This window comes from Protopterus annectens, chromosome 3.part1, assembly GCF_019279795.1.
Source record: "Protopterus annectens isolate FY-2018-M chromosome 3.part1, PAN1.0, whole genome shotgun sequence".
Taxonomy (NCBI): Eukaryota; Metazoa; Chordata; order Ceratodontiformes; family Protopteridae; genus Protopterus; species Protopterus annectens.
Genome location: NC_056732.1, coordinates 1,470,375,671 through 1,470,395,288, shown reverse-complemented (window position 1 = coordinate 1,470,395,288; position 19,618 = coordinate 1,470,375,671).

Sequence of the window (19,618 nt, the reverse complement as noted above, 5' to 3'; positions counted from 1 at the left end):
CCAAATTATTTTGTATCCCATTCTCCAGAAGCCTACCATCTAGCCCCCCTTATGGTTTACCTTTAAAATGTCACAACACACGTGTGCAACTCTTTACTTACTCAACTTGAAATGTGGGAAACTGCAAAGCCGAATGCTCAGAAGAGCAAACTTGGTAGACAAAAAGAAGTCGACAAAGGAATGTCGACTTTGTGCGAAACACCTGTCACTTCCAGATGTCTCCTACGACCATTATGCAGGGCAGCAAGGCCTCTGCAACCCCCATGTGGGGGTCTGTGCTCACCATACCCCCTGCTAATTATATATAGTAACTCTGAGATTGCACAACACTGAGGGAAAGGGTACATGTCCTGATCCCATTGTAGAGCGATCTCCACTCAAAATGCCAAATTCACAACAGCGAATGCACACTAGCATTTGCTGTTATGAGTTCGGCATTTTTCCATTCGCTAATTTGAAATCTTAAAAAACATACTTATACTCATTCGAGAATCAAACAAGTCCACCTCAACATTTTAAGGGTAAGTCCCCCTTACATAACTCTGCCTCTTTGTTTTCTATAGACTTAATGCCTCCTGCAGCTCTTGAACTTTCTCCTACCTGGACTCAGAGACAAAATCTCTGCCTTCATGTGGCCACTGTAATTCCTTCTCCCCTTCCATAATTTTATCAGTGCAAGTTTCTTGAACCTTACCACTGGACCCTGCAATTGTGCTGCTCTAGACTGCTTTTATCTAATCTCATTCCTGCCCCCTTCCATCATTACATTTATTTTTCTTATGCCATACTGTATAACCACTGGACATTTTTAACTTCCTTCTGTTTACCAGAATTCCAGTTATTTTTTTTGAAAATCATATCCTTCAACCTTCCACCTGAAAACCACCACTGCGAAATCACATATCTCTTTATCATTGCCTTATACATCTCTTCTGCTATCCTTTAGTCCACCAAAAATAATTGAACATACTCACTAGTTGGATATCATGCCACAAAAAGTAAATTGTTTCTTCTGCTCCAGCACCTCCTGCCAAATGTCTGTCATCTCCAGCTCCACTATAAATTTTCTCATTGTCTTTTAAGATTCAACATGAAATTCTGTCACTCAGTACAACCTATAATCTAGGATCTAACACAAATTAAAATACCCCTAGTTATACTACAACTGTTCCTTTTAACATATATTTTAATAGTTTGCATGTAGTCCTTCAGCACATCACCATGCTCTACATTTGGTCCATAAAAGGATACAACCCTATCTGTCTTCTCCCATTCATACCTCCACACAACCCACCTTCCACCTCCTATACATCTTTTACACTCCCACTGCAAAGTGTATTTAATCAGAATTGCCACTCCATTTATCCCATTTAACAGAAGCCAATATCTAAAGCCTTTCCTCTGAATCATATATAACTCTGTTACCTTCAGATCCTGCAGAACTACCAGACCCACTATTTTCCTAACCAGCTTTGCAATCTCTCCATTTTAAAAGGTTTGATACCCCCGCATACCATGTAGTGATCTTCAATCCTGTACCCCATCCTCCTCTCCAAACCTGAAGTGCGCCAACCTGCGACTCCTCCTAGGCTAGATCTAGTGCTTGCTTGGACTGGCCTTCCTGGACTGCTTACATTCCCACTAGATGCCATGGGCTCTCCTAAACAAGAGTGATGCAAACAACCATCCTCATCCTCCTATCCTCATTAATCTTCACTTACAGTCCATCCCACCATTTCCAAACCAGTTCTTCTCTACAGCCCATCCAAAAATGTACTCCATTGTACCCCACCAAGAAAAACATGCTATTCTAATAGAGTCCCTAAATGCTCACATCAACCAACACTAATAACAGAGAACCCAAAATTCAAAATCCCCAACCCATCAAGCTCCATTTCCACTCCAGAGTAAATCCACTGGCAACCTAAGCTGATATACATTTTCAGCTATTCATGTATGCATCAGTCCTGAACTGACATCTAAATAAAATGCAAACATAATGACATAATATTAATGGGGAAAATCATAAACAAACTCACATATTAATGGCCACATCCAACACATCTCCATTCCACAATATATATTAGTATTTCAACCTTCCCAAAACTAAATTATATCAAGATGTTTTCATCAAACACTAAGCGCCCCATACCCCTTTGCTGAAGTGACATTGTACAATCCCAACATTATTTATATTGACCATATATATAGCAGCAAGCTACTTATTTACAGTTAAACCCCTCACAACCCCATAACTAATTCAGCAATACTGCCACACCACCCTATTACCTGACTATGCAGTAAAACCTCCATTGCCCCAAAGGTCCACACAGACTATTAAAATATGACAGTATCCTTATGACACTTACCGTCACACTATCATAACAGATTGCATATGAACACAAAGAACAAGAAAACAATACTTTCATTTTAAGTAAACATTTTCTTAAAAGCAAATGATATTGATAACATAGAACAGATATAAACAAATGGAATACAGAAAAGAAAGAGTGGTAGAACCGATAGGGAACCTTAAGTTTCCCTACAAAAGAGACAATGTTTATGAGAGAATCGCACAATTAAATGCAATTAAATGCAACAAATATTGACATATTACCTCTTGGTGGATATTATTTTACATGCAAGATACTGTAGAGCAGTTGTGGTATTCCCATATAACATGTCCATTTTCTTCACTTGTGGAAATCTGCAGACCTCAAAGGAAATCACTCTTCTTGGAACGGTCAAATCTCACTAACACAACATAAGAAAAAAAGTTGAAAAAAGATGGAATGATCAGTCATGTAGTGACATACCACCCAGAACCCTATTCATTCTTACAGAACAGCAATTGGTATGCAGCTGAAGATATGCATCTATACTCCAACCAAGCTTGTGGTAACTCCATCTACTGAGGAGACCTCCTTTCTTGTTCTTCTTTACTGATCAGTCTCCCTTCCAGTGTATGGGCTCCTTTACTGGCAGCACAGATGCATCCATTTCAACACTGTCACTCCTCCTTCAAATGTATCTAGCAAATTGATTCTACTACTCTACTGCCTGTGATTAACATTTGGACTCAAGGTAATAATGAACTCCTGCACTGGTCATCATCTCCATATCAGTTTTTGTACTCTTGATATTGACAGCTTCGCTACTCAAGGAGCTTTGGTGAGTGGCTTATCTGTAATATTATTTGTGCCCTCAGACTGTTACACAAACACCTCATGGTTTAAGCCCAACCCTTGCTCTGCCTGCTCCTTTATTAATACCTCCATCTGCTGTTGATTGTCCTCCTTAATCAGTTTCTACCAGGAATTGCTTTCATGCTTCACACCAGAATAAATGTGTCCTACCTCCTTTAAATTACAAAATCAGTGAAGACTACCTCTTCATATCACTTAGATCATAGCAAGACACATTATCATATGATACATTATCCAAATGGTGGTCTCTTCCTGCCTCATGCTCCATCCAACAGGCTGCAATTGTATTGATGTTTTCAAACACTGCCATTGAATAATCCTTCACAACATGGACACATACATGACCCAGCACACATCAAGCCATGGTTAGTATCCAGTTCTTGCACTAGCCATGCTTTATACCGAAGTAGTAGCATTTAACAATCAGATGTCATTCCTTTCCTAGGGCATAGGGTTATCTTCCTATTCTGTGTACCTGATCTGCTTGCCAGTCCAGATCTAACAATGTTTGAAATAGCTCTTCAGTTTCAGGATTCTAAATCTGACCTGCTCTGCACATTATAACTCTCCCAATAGGCCAATAATTTCTGCATTCTCATGGTAGTTTCTGTTTTTAACATCATCTTGCAAACATTCTCATTCTGATGTGACATTAAACTGAGGTCCCAGATACTTGAGTTGGTGGTAGCTCAGGTGGATGTAAAAGATCCCATGGCACCTATCAAAAAGAGTAGGAGAAATTCCCCAATGCCATGGTCAGATTCCCCCTAGTAATATAAATATTACCTCGGGTCACCCTTGAAAGGAGGCCACTCATCTAGTAGGACTAACCTGAATAACAAAGGATGGTCAGTTTAGTTTTCTCAAGGTTCCTCTTCAGCATCTTACAGTATTGCTCCAAATCATTGCTTTTATGCTCCACTTTCACCATTGATTTATGTGATCTCAAATTCTGCATGGATAGTAGTAACCTCTTGTCACAGAACACCTACATCTAGCATGAGCAGGTCACAGATTTAAAAATGTCATTGAGTTTTTCCTTCATATGCCAGTTCCTGCCTAATTAAAAGTGTTCAGTGGCACATACTGACCACCACTAGACCACAGATGGTCTTTTGCCTAGAGAAAGTACACAATCTGCCAGGGTGTGGGTGAAGCAAAAGAATTACACCCTTCTGTGTGTTCAGACTTGCTATCAGCCCCAAGAATGAAAAATGTTTTATTAGATGCTAAAATTCTCTCCCTTCAAGTTACCCTGCAGCATCGGCTAAGTTAAAAACCAGGGGGGGGGTGACATCATAAATGGTGCTGTTCCTTCTGTTCTATCAGGCTAGCACATCCTGTGGCATTCTTCTTTTTCTGACTCCCCTCCCCCCTTTTTTAAACAAACTTTATTTTCCCCAGCAATAATAGTAGAAAACTGAGCAACAACAAAATATTTTTCAACCGTTAAAACAACACACGTAAATAATCATGACTGTTGATTGGATTTGATATCTGATTGGTAACTTTGGGTTTTAAAAGCTTGGTTGCTTCAACAGTTTTATTTTACTCTGATGAAGTCTATTTGAAACAAAAGCACTTAGCAGTAGTGAAATAAAATAGTACACAGCTCCTTTCATGTTTTTTTTTTCCTGCTGCTTTTTACTAGTTCTGCATGTATGGGTTTTGATTGTATTGTTAGACAATAATCTTTAAGATAATATCTTTTAACATTGTCCCAAGTTTTGACACATTTACATTAATAATTTTATATTCCACTATTTGACTAATTTTCTGCAGTCAAAAAATTGGTGAACAAGAATACCAAAACGTAAAAAAGTATATATATATATATATATATATATATATATATATATATAAATATATGCATATACATACATATATATATATATATATATAGGTATATATATATATATATATATATACATATATATATATATATATATATATATATATATATATATATATATATATATATATATGTCTATATATGTATATCGAATCTATATGTAATCTATATATATATATATATATATATATATATATATATATATATATATATGTATATGTGTGTGTGTGTGTGTGTATAGATATAGATATATATATATATATATATATATATATATATATATATATATATATATATATATATATATATGGATCACCTTTAATTCCTCGAAATCGCGTTTGCCCGACACACTAATGACCGACACGAAAAGACCGACAACAAAAAACGCCGACAACGCAAAACACCGAAAACCAGTACACCAACACACTACACGTAAACAACACAGTACACGACATAACATATGCACTATCCCTAACCCAAACCCTAACCCTAAGGTCCGACACTACCGCACACTTACCCTACCTGCACCCTAACCCTAACTCACTTACCCACCCCTAACCCCAAGATCCGACACTACCGCACACTTACCCTACCTGCACCCTAACCCTAACTCACTTACCCACCCCTAACCCCAAGATCCGACACTACCGCACACTCACCCTACCTGCACCCTAACCCTAACTCACTTACCCACCCCTAAACCCACAGTCCCTCACTATCGCACACTTACCTGTCCGCTCCCTCACACTAAATACCTCACTCGATCACACACTTACCGAGTCCGTCGGATTCTCACCTTGTCGGTCATCTGCGTTGTCGGTATTTTCGTCCCGTCAGATTCCGTGTCGGCCAAACGCGTTGTCGAGCATTTAAAGGTGACCCATATAAATATATATATATATATATATATATATCTACATGTATATGGGTCCACTTTATAATTTCAAAATGCCGTAATGTCGAGACTCATAAAATCGAACCCAGAATCTCGACATTATGAAATTTCAAACTAACTTCGAGATCGCGCTACAGTGAAGAGGACAGTAATGTTCCTTTCTACACTGTCTAGCGATCCTCATTACCGTTCTCTTTGCTGTAGACCAATCTCCCCCTGCAAAAACATCATTTTGCATGTTTTTTTTTTATTAATTTTGAGATTACAAGATCTCGAGGTTCTCGGTTCGTTATATAGAACTTTTGAGATTTTGTAATTTTGAAATTAAAAAGTGGACCCATATATAAATATATATATATATATATATATATATATATATATATATATATATATATATAGATTCACTTCATAACACTGAAAGCTCAAAACACTGAAAACCAAAACACTGAAACCTCAAAATCTTGAAAACTCAAAACACTGAAACTCAAAACACTGAAAGCACGTATCATACATATACCGAGTTTAAACAACATAAATCTTAGCACTTTCCACCAAGTGTGCACACCAAGTGTGCACCCCCCAACACACACGCACACACACACACACACACACACACACACACACACACACACACACCCTGCTACTTATATATATATCAACTCCAAGATTGCACTTCTGCACTAAGTGCAATCTTGGAGTTGATATATTTAAGTAATGGGGGGGTGGGGGTGCACCCCCCATGGGGGGTGTAGGGGGCTTGTCCGCCTGCTTACACTTGGTGGAAAGTGCTAAGATTTATGTTGTTTAAACTCTGTATATGTATGATATGTGTTTTCAGTGTTTTGAGTTTCAGTGTTTTGAGGTTTCAGTGTTTTGAAGTTTCAGAGTTTTGGTCTTATGAAGCTTTCTCATTTTCAGCGTTTTGAGCTTTCAGTGTTACAAAGTGAATCCATATATATATATATATATATATATATATATATATATATATATATATATATAGATACATGACTCGGTTACGTTTATTTAAGAAACTTTTCATCTGATCACGAAATTTCTAAAAACTTAATTTAATACACATTTAATCTAAAACACACATTACATTAAAAACTTCATATATATCAAATACTCCTCTAAAACTTCTTTTTTTTGCAGGGAATCAAGCCCCCCTCCACCATCCCTCCATACACACACACACACACACACACACACACACACACACACACACACACACACACACACACACACACAGACACACACACACAGCATAACACTGGCAATTAGCAAAGTACAAATACTAATCAACACTAATTTGTATTGTAATTCCTAAGATTCAAAACCTCACCAAGAGTGGTTTTCTATGGTCATACATGACATCTCCGGCTATGTTGTTCAGGAAAGGCATTAATTTTAAGTCTATATTGGAGAATTTAAATAAAACTCCATGTATTAGGAGTTCGCATATGAGTAGATGTAGTAGATGCCCCTGGTGTTCCAAAATTGAAATTGGTAAAGCCTTTTGGGTAGGGGTACGAATACAAGATTAAGCATAAATTTGATTGTAATAGTAAGGAGGTAGTATATTTAGCTAGCTGTCAGTCATGTATGGCATTCTATGTGGGTAAAACAGATTGTAGATTAACGGATAGAATCTACAAACATGAATATGCCATTAGAAAAGGACAGGAAACTAACGCCCGTGCAAAACATGTTAGAGGAAGTATTGGCCATAACTTTAAATATACGACTATTGACAGAATTGTACCAGGACCTAGGGGGGACCCTTGGAATTACTTTTACAGAAAAAAGACCTTTTATGGCAGTTGAGGCTTAATGCCTTTAAATGGCCAGGTCTCAATGATATGTGTTCCATTTCTTGTTTACTCAAGATCAGAGCCTTAGAAATGTAGGATATATGTTAATTTATATTTTTATATATAACTTTTATATAATTAAAAACATTTTTGTAAGCTTTTATTTTAGGAATTATTTTAGGTTAGAAGGAGAATTTAAAGTTTTTAAAATAATAGTTTTAGATGTACTTGATATTTAAGTTTGTAACTTTAAGCTGGGGAGATTTAATTGCTTAACTGGTTTATTAATGATGTCTGATTGACTTATGTATTTAAACTACTGCTTCATTATGGTATGGTTTATCTGAAGAAGTTCATTTTTGTTGGACAAAAGTGCTAACAAAGTCATTTGCTTTTGACTATTTCCAGTTTATTGCCTGGTTTATCCATAGATTTACCACAGTCATTTTGTGCCTTCTTGGTTTGTTGTTCAATTGATTGAGAAATACATTCTCAATAAATAAAAGTCACACACAGGCTTCTGCTCACTTCATATACCAACCCCCTTCACACCTTGATTTAAACTCTTGATTGTTTTCCCTACACATTGTCCAGTATATCCAACTAGATGCGTATATTTGCCAAAAAGTTTAATTTGGAATTTGACTTTTTCAGTTCTGCAATTCATCCTTCAGTGTTGAGAATACTCTAGGCTTCCATATGTGAATTGTTTTCTTCCCTAACAACATCAAGAGAGCTGCACTTTACTTATTACAGACTGGATAGTAATACCCCCCCCACACACACACACACACACACCCTGCTACTTATATATATATATCAACTCCAAGATTGCACTTCACTACACTAAGTGCAATCTTGGAGTTGATATATTTAAGTAGCAGGGGGTGTGGGGGGCGCAGCCCCCCACATGGAGAGATGTAGTGGGGCTTGCCCCCCTGCTTACACTTGGTGGAAAGTGCTAAGATTTATGTTGTTTAAACTCAATATATATATGATATGTGTTTTCAGTGTTTTGAGTTTCAGTGTTTTGAGTTTTCACTGTTTTGAAGTTTCAGTGTTTTGGTCTTCTATATTATGTTTTCTCATTTTCAGTGTTTTGAGCTTTCAGTGTTACAAAGTGAATCCATATATATATATATATATATATATATATATATATATATATATATATATAGGTACATGACTCTGTTACTTTTATTTAAGAAACTTTTCATCTGATCACGAAATTTCTAAAAACTTAATTTAATACACATTTAATCTAAAACACACATTACGCTTAAAACTTCATATATATCAAATATTCATCTAAAACTTTTTTGCAGGGAATCAATCCCCCCCTCCACCATCCCTCCATATACCACACACACACACACACACACACACACACACACACTTAAATATAATAACTCTGCAGTCACCCAACAGGAGAGAAAACAGAAAACTTATACACTGAATTATTGCCAGCACAAAAACACAAACGTCTAGAGACAAAAAGATACAGCATAACACTGGCCATTAGCAAAGTACAAATACTAATCAACACTAATTTGTATTGTAATTCCTAAGATTCAAAACAATGGTTTTCTATGGTCATACATGACATCTCCAGCTATGGTGTTCAGGAAAGGCATTAATTTTAAGTCTATATTGGAGAATTTAAATAAAACACATTTCAATTACCCAAACATTAATTGGGAGAACTACTCAAGTACTAACTCCCTTGCCCAACATGTCCTAGAATTTATAAACTCAAATGCCCTGGATCAGCTGGTCAACACTCCCAGAGGTGACAACATATTGGACCTGGTCATCATCAACATGGGCGACCGGTGCTCCACACCGGAGGTCAACCCCTTGCCGGTTAGATCTGACCATAAATAAATCACTTTGGATATCCACATTCCACCCCCACCCCCGGACATGGAAACCACCGTGAAAAACTTTTCAAAGGCAAACTTCACGTTACTTAAGACTGAGGTGGAAAGTTTCAAAGCCCCCATGCTAAAGAATAACATTGTCCAAGCTGCAAAATCCTTTACTAATGCATTCTACGGGCACCTACAAGAATGCATGGATCGTGTTATCCCAAGCAAAACCAAGACTCACTCCTCCAAGAAAAGGAAACCAGTCAGGTGGACCCCTGCCATAAACAAGCTATACAATAGAAGGAGTAAACTAGTAGAGAAAAGAGTAAAACCCCAAGAAGGGAAGACATCCCTGATTAGTATCAGCAAGAAACTACGATCCCTCATAAAATCATCCAAGGCAAGTTTTGAAAGAAAAATTGCCAAGGACTCCAAAGATAACCACAAGGCATTCTTTAGCTATGTCACAAATCTAAGTGGCAATGCTCAGATCTGCTCGTTGTTAGTGCAGAATGGTACAAATACACTGAACCGACCGATATTGCCAACATCCTTTCAGACAGGTTCAGCGCAAACTTCACCCCCCTCTCACCCCCAAAAGGGCCCATAACCATACCAGAAGAATGTAGAGCTCCTGAAATCACATTCACTCAGGTTAAAACAGCCCTCTCCAAAGCCAAAAACACAGCATCAGTGGGACTGGACTGTGTCCCAGGCTGCATCCTACACGAGCTCAAAGATGAACTAACCCCTCACCTAAACACACTGTTCAAACTCAGCCTCTCCACAGGTTACGTACCCATAGAGTGGCGCACAGCAATGGTTATTCCGCTTCACAAAGGTGGAGCCACAACAGACCCCGGGAACTATCGCCTTATAAGCCTGACTAGCTTGGTCTGCAAGGCTATGGAGCACATCATCATGGAACTCATTAACAGAGACATTGGGAATCTCCAAACACTGGACCCTACCCAGTTCGGCTTTGTTAAGGGCAGATCATGCCTCCTAAACCTGGTGGACTTCTTTGAGACAGTTACCAAGGCTATAGATGAGGGAATGTTGGTACACACAGCCTACCTAGTCCTTGCAAAGGCCTTTGACACCATTCCCCATTCTGGAATTATAGACAAGCTCACCAGCCTGAACATAAACCCCTACGTCACAATATGGGTTGCCAACTGGTTCACGGACAGAACCCACATGGTAAGAGTGGCGGGAGCAAGGTCTGACTCTAAACTGGTTACAAGTGGCGTTCCCCATGGCTCAGTCTTAGGACCCCTCCTGTTCGGCATATACTATCTCAGAGGTACAGGCAAGCACAGGAGGACTATGGCTGACCAAGTTCACAGACAACTGCAAACTAGGGGCTATAATTGACTCTCCGGCTGACACAAACATCCTCCAAAAGGGTCTCACTGAGACGGATACCTCGTGTCAAAATCATGGTAAATCTCAAGCTAAATGCCAAAAAGTGCATAGTCATCCCCTTTGGAAAAAAACAAAGTACTCACAAACTACCACATAGGTGGTAGTCCCCTAAATACGGAATACATAATAAGGGATCTGGGGACCCAAGTAGATAGTAAACTCTCCTTTGATAATCACATTGCCAAAGTGGTTAGAAAATCCTTCTACATGGCCCACCTTATCACAAAAGGGTTCACATCCAGATCAAAAGAGGTCATTGTGCCCCTCTACTCATCGCTCATCAGACCCATCATAGAGTACAACGCCCCATTTGGGATGTATCTTACAAGACACCTGCAACAGCTGGAAAGACCACAGAAGTACCTCACCAAGAAGATCACTGGCCTCAAACAGATGCCCTATGCAGCTCGACTGAAGAAACTCCAGCTGTACTCGGTTGCATACCGCCTACTCAGAGGTGATCTCTGCCTGACATACAAGGCCATGTCCAACCCAGAACTGATGGACATGCTCCACCTAAAAAAAAAGCTTATCCCCTCGAGCCACATGCTGTAGGGATCTAAACCTCACCACAACAATAAATAGGATGTGCTGGAGGGATAGAATCCTGTCACACAGACTTCCCATGCTTTGGAACAAGATTCCAATCTACATTAGGTAGAGCTGCTCGCTAACACTCTTCAAGAGAAACCTTGACGAGTGGATGGGAAAAAGAAAGTTTACCCCGGGGATTACTTCAGTGGCTGTGCTAGACAGAGGCACAGGGAACTAATCTAAGGGGGTGGTGAAAGCCAACACATTCTGGCTAGGCTTATAAATGCCTTTGGGCAGATGGCCTAGTACCTACCTATAAACCTATGAACAGACTACCAATCCCATGGTCAGTCCTACTTCCAGCCACAAAAATAAGTTGAGCAGAAATCCTTTGCTACCATAGCAGTCTAGAAATTTCCCTTAGCTGCAGGTGGGTGACTACTGTAGCCATTTGTTGTACCTCAGACCATCTTTTACTCTGGAACCCTTTGGTGTAGCACCTACATCCACTATGGACCAGAGGTTAGCCACATCCTCTGCGTTCCTGAGAGAGGAAACAGGAAAGTTTTCCTGTTGAGTCAGAATGCTGTGTCCATCCCTGGGGAACCAGCTGCTGCCATTAGTGACGTGGTTGGTCCCAGTTTTCCAGTCAAAAAGAAATAGAAAGCCAAGCATGTATCTTCTCCTCCTCAAATTTCTTTGGATAGTAGTAGTTTTCTGTGTCTGGCTCAGAGTTTATTTCCAGCTATTGATCCTTCTTAAAAAGTAGTTTCTGGTAAAAGTAAGACGGGTTCCTCTTTTTCTGAAGTGATTCAAGACTCTGAATCTCAACAGCAAGATGTAGGGATGGCTATATATTTTTTTCTCAGATTTCTGACCCAGACTCAGAGGAAAACTCTCAGAGGTTCTCTTTCTCTGAGATTATTCCTAGAATGTGCCAATGTTTTCAGTTGGAGAACACTGAGGTTTCTCAGTCTTTCAGAAAATGCTATGAGTTGTTACAGAAGGATTTTCCAGAACCTACACTCAGCTTTAGAGGATGTGTGTGCATTTGTGCCTGCAATTTTCCTGATAGTCAGGCAGCGGTCCATAAAAAGGCAAATAGATTCTATAGAGTTCTCGGCATTTTAACTTTTTATATACTGTTCCCAAACCTGACCCAACAGCTACAGTTTTAGTTAATCCCACTGCTGGTAATCCCTTATTTAATTCCAGTCCTACTCTTTCTGATAAGGATGGGAAAATTATTGGTAGGTATGGGAAATATATATATATATATATATATATATATATATATATATATATATATATATATATATATATATATACTTCTGCAACTCTGATTTTCACAATTTTGAATTGTCAGGCTCATAAGTTAAAAGTTTGTTCTGACAAATTGTGAAAGTATGAGGAATGTTTTGTCTGAAATTTCTTCTTGTAAGGAAAAATCTGCTTTAAATAAATTAATTTGTTCTATCACACAAGTCACTACTCATTGTTTCCATGTGCATATGGCTCTAATACTTCTTCCAGGGATATGGCCACTGGTACTGTTCTCAGAACTTCTCTTGGATAAAGATTTAGTGCTTGGGTCCTCTGAGGTGATCAAAAAATGTGATGAAAGAAGCAAGATGATCCAGGGAATCTGTTAATATTTTTCAGTTCTACTTTTCCAAATTGTCTAAAGGATTTTTTATTTCTTCATCCAATCTTGACAAAAAAAAATATAGACAAATTCAGGTAAACAGAAGTTTAAGAAGAAATGATGGGGGGGGGGGGGTCCAAAAAGAAATTTCAAACCTCATAAAACCAAGGGCAGTCCAACAAGTCTGAATGACTATTCAGGAGATCCTGTGACCCCCACCCCACCATGGCTCATTTTTTTCTTCCAGAATGTTTGAATCTCCATTTTCTCTTTGGTAATCTAAATTCAAAAGTTTGTCACGTCATAATCTGTTACTTCTTCCTCTTTCAATTTTTCTGACAACACTACACTGAAAAGATGCTTAACATTGCATCTTATTCATCTAGACTCCAGATGCTTCTTGAGATTTTGTATTTAAACAACTTCTTTATCTTTGCACAGACTTTGCAAAGTGTCAGAAATCTTTCTATTGGGTAAGAGCTCTCCTACACAATTTGGGATTCAAGGAAAACATTCAAAAGTCTTTCCTGACTCCCCCACAATTGTGTTCTTGGGATGTAACTACATAACTCAGTTCAAAGAGCTTTTCTTCCACAGGAAAAAACATTATTTAGATCTATGTCTAAGGTTTTCAACTCAAACTTCAGTCACTGGGAGGGAATACCTCAGCATTTTGGGTCTTATGGCATCTATGAGTCTTAGGATACCCCTGACAAGACTCTACATGAGTAAGATACAGTGGTATCTGAAATCTATTTGATCCCAGCACCAACACCCTTTATCTTTTCAAATTCCAGTGAGGTGTTTGTCAGAAGAGAAATCTTTTGGTGGAGACAACAGAAATCCTTTAAGCCAGGTCTCCCCTTCTTCCTTCCTGCTCCAAATCAGTCAGACACTACAGACATGTTGGACTTTGCTTTGGGAGCAGTTTCAGGGGGATAAAAATGCAGGGGGTGTGGGACACCCAGGACAAATTTAATCACATAAATATCAAGTAGATGCTTCCCTGATCAAGGTACTCGAGCACTCTTTGAACCATTTCTGGTCTCTGGAACCTCTTCAAGTTCTTACACACAGTCATGAGGTACATCAAGAAGTAAGGGGGAATCAGGTCATACACCCTTTGCAAACTAGCCATGTTGCTTATGACATAGCTTCACCATGCACTCTCACTCTGCAGACATTCTGCATTCCAGCAGAGCAAAACTGTGTGGCAGACTAGCTGAGTAGGGCCAGGGCAGTCCCTCATGAATTGTAACTAGATCAGGGGGTCTTCCAAGATTTTTTCCATCTTTGGGGAGTTAAAGTAGACCTTGTTGCCTCCTCAACAATCAACTGGCAAGATTCTTTTCTAAGATTCCATGCAAGACGTTCTGAAAGACATATGCTTTTTCTTTTTTTGGACATGAATGTTTCTGCATGCTTTCACACCCTTTCCACTAATATCTTGGCTACTTCTAAAGATTCCAAAGGAATCCTCCCAAGATCATTGTGCTGACTCCCTTCTGGTTCAGACAGCCATGGTTCTCCCTTCTTTTGGAAATGGCCAGCTGCAATTAAAACAAGCTTCCTCACAGACTGAATCCACTCACACAAGAAGAGATGTTTGATACACCCCAACATCAATCATCTTCAGTTTATTGTCTAGATGATGGGATCTTAATTCCTTTTAGGCACTTGTTTACTAAGAATGGGCAGCAGGTACTAATGGAGGCAATAAAGCCTGCTAATAGAAAATCATATATTAGCAAATGGAAAACGTGTTCTAGTTGGAGCCAGAAACATAACCATCACCCATTCAGGGCTATTATATCTTGTTTTAGAAAATGTGTGTGTTACTGTCCTATGGCCTTTCTTATTCCCCTGTCGACGTTCATTTATTAGCCATTTTTGCATGTCTGCCCATGGATATTCCTATTTAATGAAGTCTCATGTCAAAATGTTCTTGAAAGATGGTTTGCAAAAGAGGCCTCTAAGAAAACAGATGTTTTGTTTTAAAGAAGCTAACACTTGCTCAATTTGAACAACTAATCTGTCTGACTTGAGATACTTAACATGAAAAACAGTTTGCAAGAGACTGCCTTCCCTACCAGGGCTTGATCTCAGAGTACAGGCAAAGAGAAAGAGATAGGAACATTTTAAGTGAAAACCTGTTGAGGTAGAGTTTTTACTTGAATCTACAATAGATGCAGCTGTTAAAAAGGGATAATTAGTACAGCATTAAAATATTGCATGACAACTTTAAGAATCAATCAGAGGAGGTTAGAAAAGATTGAAAAGTCAGACTGGAAAGTAATTTGCAAGAAAACAATGGGAATGCGTATGTATGGCTCCCAAGTATGCACCCAAGTCCAGAATGTTTAGGATCTTTGCTTGGAAGTGTTTGTATAGGTATTTTTATACCTCAAGAAGACTTCAAAAATGTAATTTGCCTTAGGTAGATAGTAAACATTGGAAGTGTGATGGAGAAAAAAAGAGTTAACTGGGAACATATGTTTTGGGGTGTAATGAGGTTGTCTAAGGCTGTCACTTTTAGTTATACTCACCATGACAAATCTATTTCAGGTAGGGTCAAGGTCTACTCTATCAGGGCCTTGGCCTCATCTATGGCTTTTTGAAAAGGGTTGGACTCTAGAAGTATTCTAGAAACTGCTACTTGATCCTCTGTTCCTACTTACAAAGTACTATAAGCTTGATTCATTATCTAGGTCCAGATCAAGCTTTGCTTGGACCATTCTCCACGGGCTCCTGGACTCTTCTCCTTCTGCCAGTAGCCTAGTAACTTCCTATAATCCTATAAACCTTCTTACGTGCAACCTGGATAACTGGATGGGGAACAGAAAATACACCCCTGGGATACCACCTATGTCCCTGCTGTACAGTGGCATAGGGTGCTGACTTGTTGGAACATGGGCTAAATTCTTGGATAGGCTTGTAAGGACCTCAAGCCTAATAACGTCCTATGATCCAAATGTAGTTAACTATGTCAATCTACTATATAGCTTAAGTCTGCTGCAACAGTGATCAACATGATGAGAATACTACAGTTGTGCAAGTTGAACTTGCCATAACAGTAGATTTTCAAATGATCCCCACTGCAATAGCTTCTCCCTCCTTGAATCTACACATGGTTTATCAATGCGCATGTTTGTAGTCCTACCACATCCTATGTATTTATAAAATAGTTTCCCGTTATGCTTAATATGTCTTTAAATTTTTTTCAATTGTTTCATGATCCTATCTCATACTATGTTTAACTTGTCTGTCCAGCTTGTTTGTTTCAGTTTTCAAAGTCATAGTTCAACCTCTTTTCCATTTCTTATACTTTGTCTCTTACCTTAATCACATATCTTGCTGTTAAGGAACAATATTCTCCTGAAGTTTTGTGCTTAGATCCTGAAGTTAAACTTTTTTTTTTTTTTTTTTTGCATTCAAGCAATTTCTCTTTCAAAGTTTTCCAGATTCCTTCTGCAGTTTTTACACTGAACACATCACTCTAATTAGTTTTTCATATTGACTTTTTGCTTCCACATAATCTGTTATTAACCTTCTGTACATTGGTTTACATCTCAGCTTGGAAGAATTATCTAGCAACAAATTACCCTTTGTAACTATGTGATCACTACACAACAAGAGATGCAAAACTTGACATGAAATAACAGTAATTTATTACGAACACAAACAATGTCTAGTATGTTCGTGACCCTGATAGGCTTTTTTACAGTCTAAAGCAACTGTTGTTTCTGGTCATACATTGTAAATAATTCCTTACTAATGTTATTGAATCAATATTATTCTAGTTGTTTCTGGTACGTGTAAGTCTCCAGCCACTACTATTACTCTTCCCTCCTGTGTTTAATGCAAGAAATGTATGAATTCCTCTAGGTCATCAGCACTTGACCTTTGTTGTCTATTCACTCTAACTATTGTTACATATTTCAGGGTTGACTTTGTCACAGTAACACAATCTACAGTACGGTGTTATCATTAAATGTAATAATCACGGGTCTCATAATCTTTAATCCTTATCATAACACCTCCACCTGACTTTTTGTTAGAATGTCTGCTACAGTTTATGCCCTGACTTAACTTGTTTACAGTCATTATTCTTTGACTGTATTTCACAAACATTATCAATCTTGAGGGAACACAGCAAATTTTGCTCCCAAAAAATTAGTAACATTAACAACCATCAGAAATGCATCAAATATTGCTATGTGTGAAATGCTGAATTTTCAAACTGTCAAAAATCCTGCCTTGCATTTGCCAAATATTGCAAAATATCTGCTGCAAGAATTATCTTCCCCGATCTTAACAACTGCACAATATCCTGTCTGAACATGTGCCCACTATTAGGCTTGGATACTCTACACTCTTCCATTTTTTTAAACAGGACATTTTTGTCATGTAGGTATTAACCTCAAAAAATCTCTTAATTTAGGGTGACCAAATTGTACTTTATAGGAGATTAATGCAAACTACATCCAAACACCTGTAAAAGCTGTGCTAAGAGCACTTTAGGTTCCCTACTAACAGTCAGACTCCTTGGAGCGGCCCTAGGTCAACTGGTGCCCTAGGCAAAAGGGCTCCATGGCGCCCCCCAGCACACTACCTGGTGCCCCCATCCTGGTCTTTCTACATCAAATAAATACTGGAAAAGCGCCCCTGCTAGACTGGCGCCCTAGGCGGCCGCCTAGTTGGCCTATGCCTAAGGCCGGCTATGGGATGAGATCATTTGTACCAACAAAAATAAAAACAGATCCATACTTCCAACTTAAGGCCTTTCTCGCATCCTCTGTCTTTGTTCCTGGGAAGCATAACACTATTCAGTGTTCATTATCTTCTCTGCAAACAGGTTCCTCTAATTATTGAATCTCCAATTACAATAGTATCTTTTCTGACCAGATCTGAAAAATCGTCAACTTCTAATTCAGTAATACCTGCTCTATCAGTTGTTAGAAAAGAATGATCTTCATCACCATTGGCCTTATTAATTTCACTATTTCATTACTTATTGCATTTGCGAGCATCCAATTCTCAGCAAGCTGGCTTTGTACATCCACAACTTGAGCCATGTTGTCAACTTCTGTCTTTCTCATCTTTTTTCTTACAGTAATGTTCTTTAATAATTCCATGTTCAGTTTTGCTTTCTACCTTTTCACCTGCCCCTTGCAATTTTTTTCTACCTTCTCTTTTGGAAAAATGCTGTTTTTCTATACACTGAGTTTTCTGGTAGAAAAAATATTTAATTTCCTGTAATCTGTGTGTTACATAACAAAGTAGTATTCTTTTTAACATGTATTCTCTTTACTTTGTAGGCAACAAATTGCAAAACACTTGTATGCAGAATTCTAAAGTTGTCAGCGGTATTATCTTGCTCAAGTGGGGTTGAGTGATTTTAAATAGACACTTCCTTTTCTAGATGTGTTCTTTTTGCTCTTTGCCTGATACTATTTATTTCATCAGTCCAGTCAAAATATGCAACAGTTCTCCAACCTGTACCAATTGTACAAGTGCAATCTTCATCAGTAAGTCTAGATTTACTACCAATAATAGTAAGCAAATCATTCTGACATGAGAAACACAGATCACACATTAGGTGCTACGTTTAAATATACACAGTATTTAGTACACTGTACAAGACACTTGTGCTTTAGCAAATTGTTAATGCCATACTAATTTAAGGAATCTATTTTCAGCTGCAAATGAATAAAGAATTTTAAAAGAAAAAGAAACTCAAAATCAGTTACCACAGAATTCAAAGAGATTTTAAATCAAATTCTATGAGAAAAATCACACAAACAATATGCAACTAAATATTAAATTAAGAACAAAGTTGCAGCTCTGGCCGTACCAGTTGCAAAAGTTACACAAAAGCTGGAACTCCTTTACATCACGCAGTAGCTTCTGCTCACTATTGCTTGCAGTCTCACCTCTTAAAGATCAATAAATTACAAACCAACACAAGACTGTTTCTAACAACCACGCCATTCTTGCAGGGATTAATTTTTATTTCTAGTTTGTTGAGTCAGTTTTTTTCATTGTTTCAGACAAGCTCTGTATTGTCCTTTGTGCAGTCTGTGTGAATTTATACCTAACTAGGCCTCCTGGAATGGCTGGAGTTTGCCTGTCTAAAAGTTATCCGTTTCTAACAACAAACAGTGAAAATTAGAGGTACAAAGCACTTCAACTGTTTTTAAATGATTAGTATTGTACTTGACACGTGTATGGTGAATGCAGTTTCACCTAAGTATATTTTGTTTAGAAGTGTGGTCACCGTAGTATTTGTGGTCACAGGAGCTAGGTTGAGTATGTTTCACTCTACCTATAAATACACAGCAAGCCCATACTTTTGTGCTTGCTGAATGGATATTTT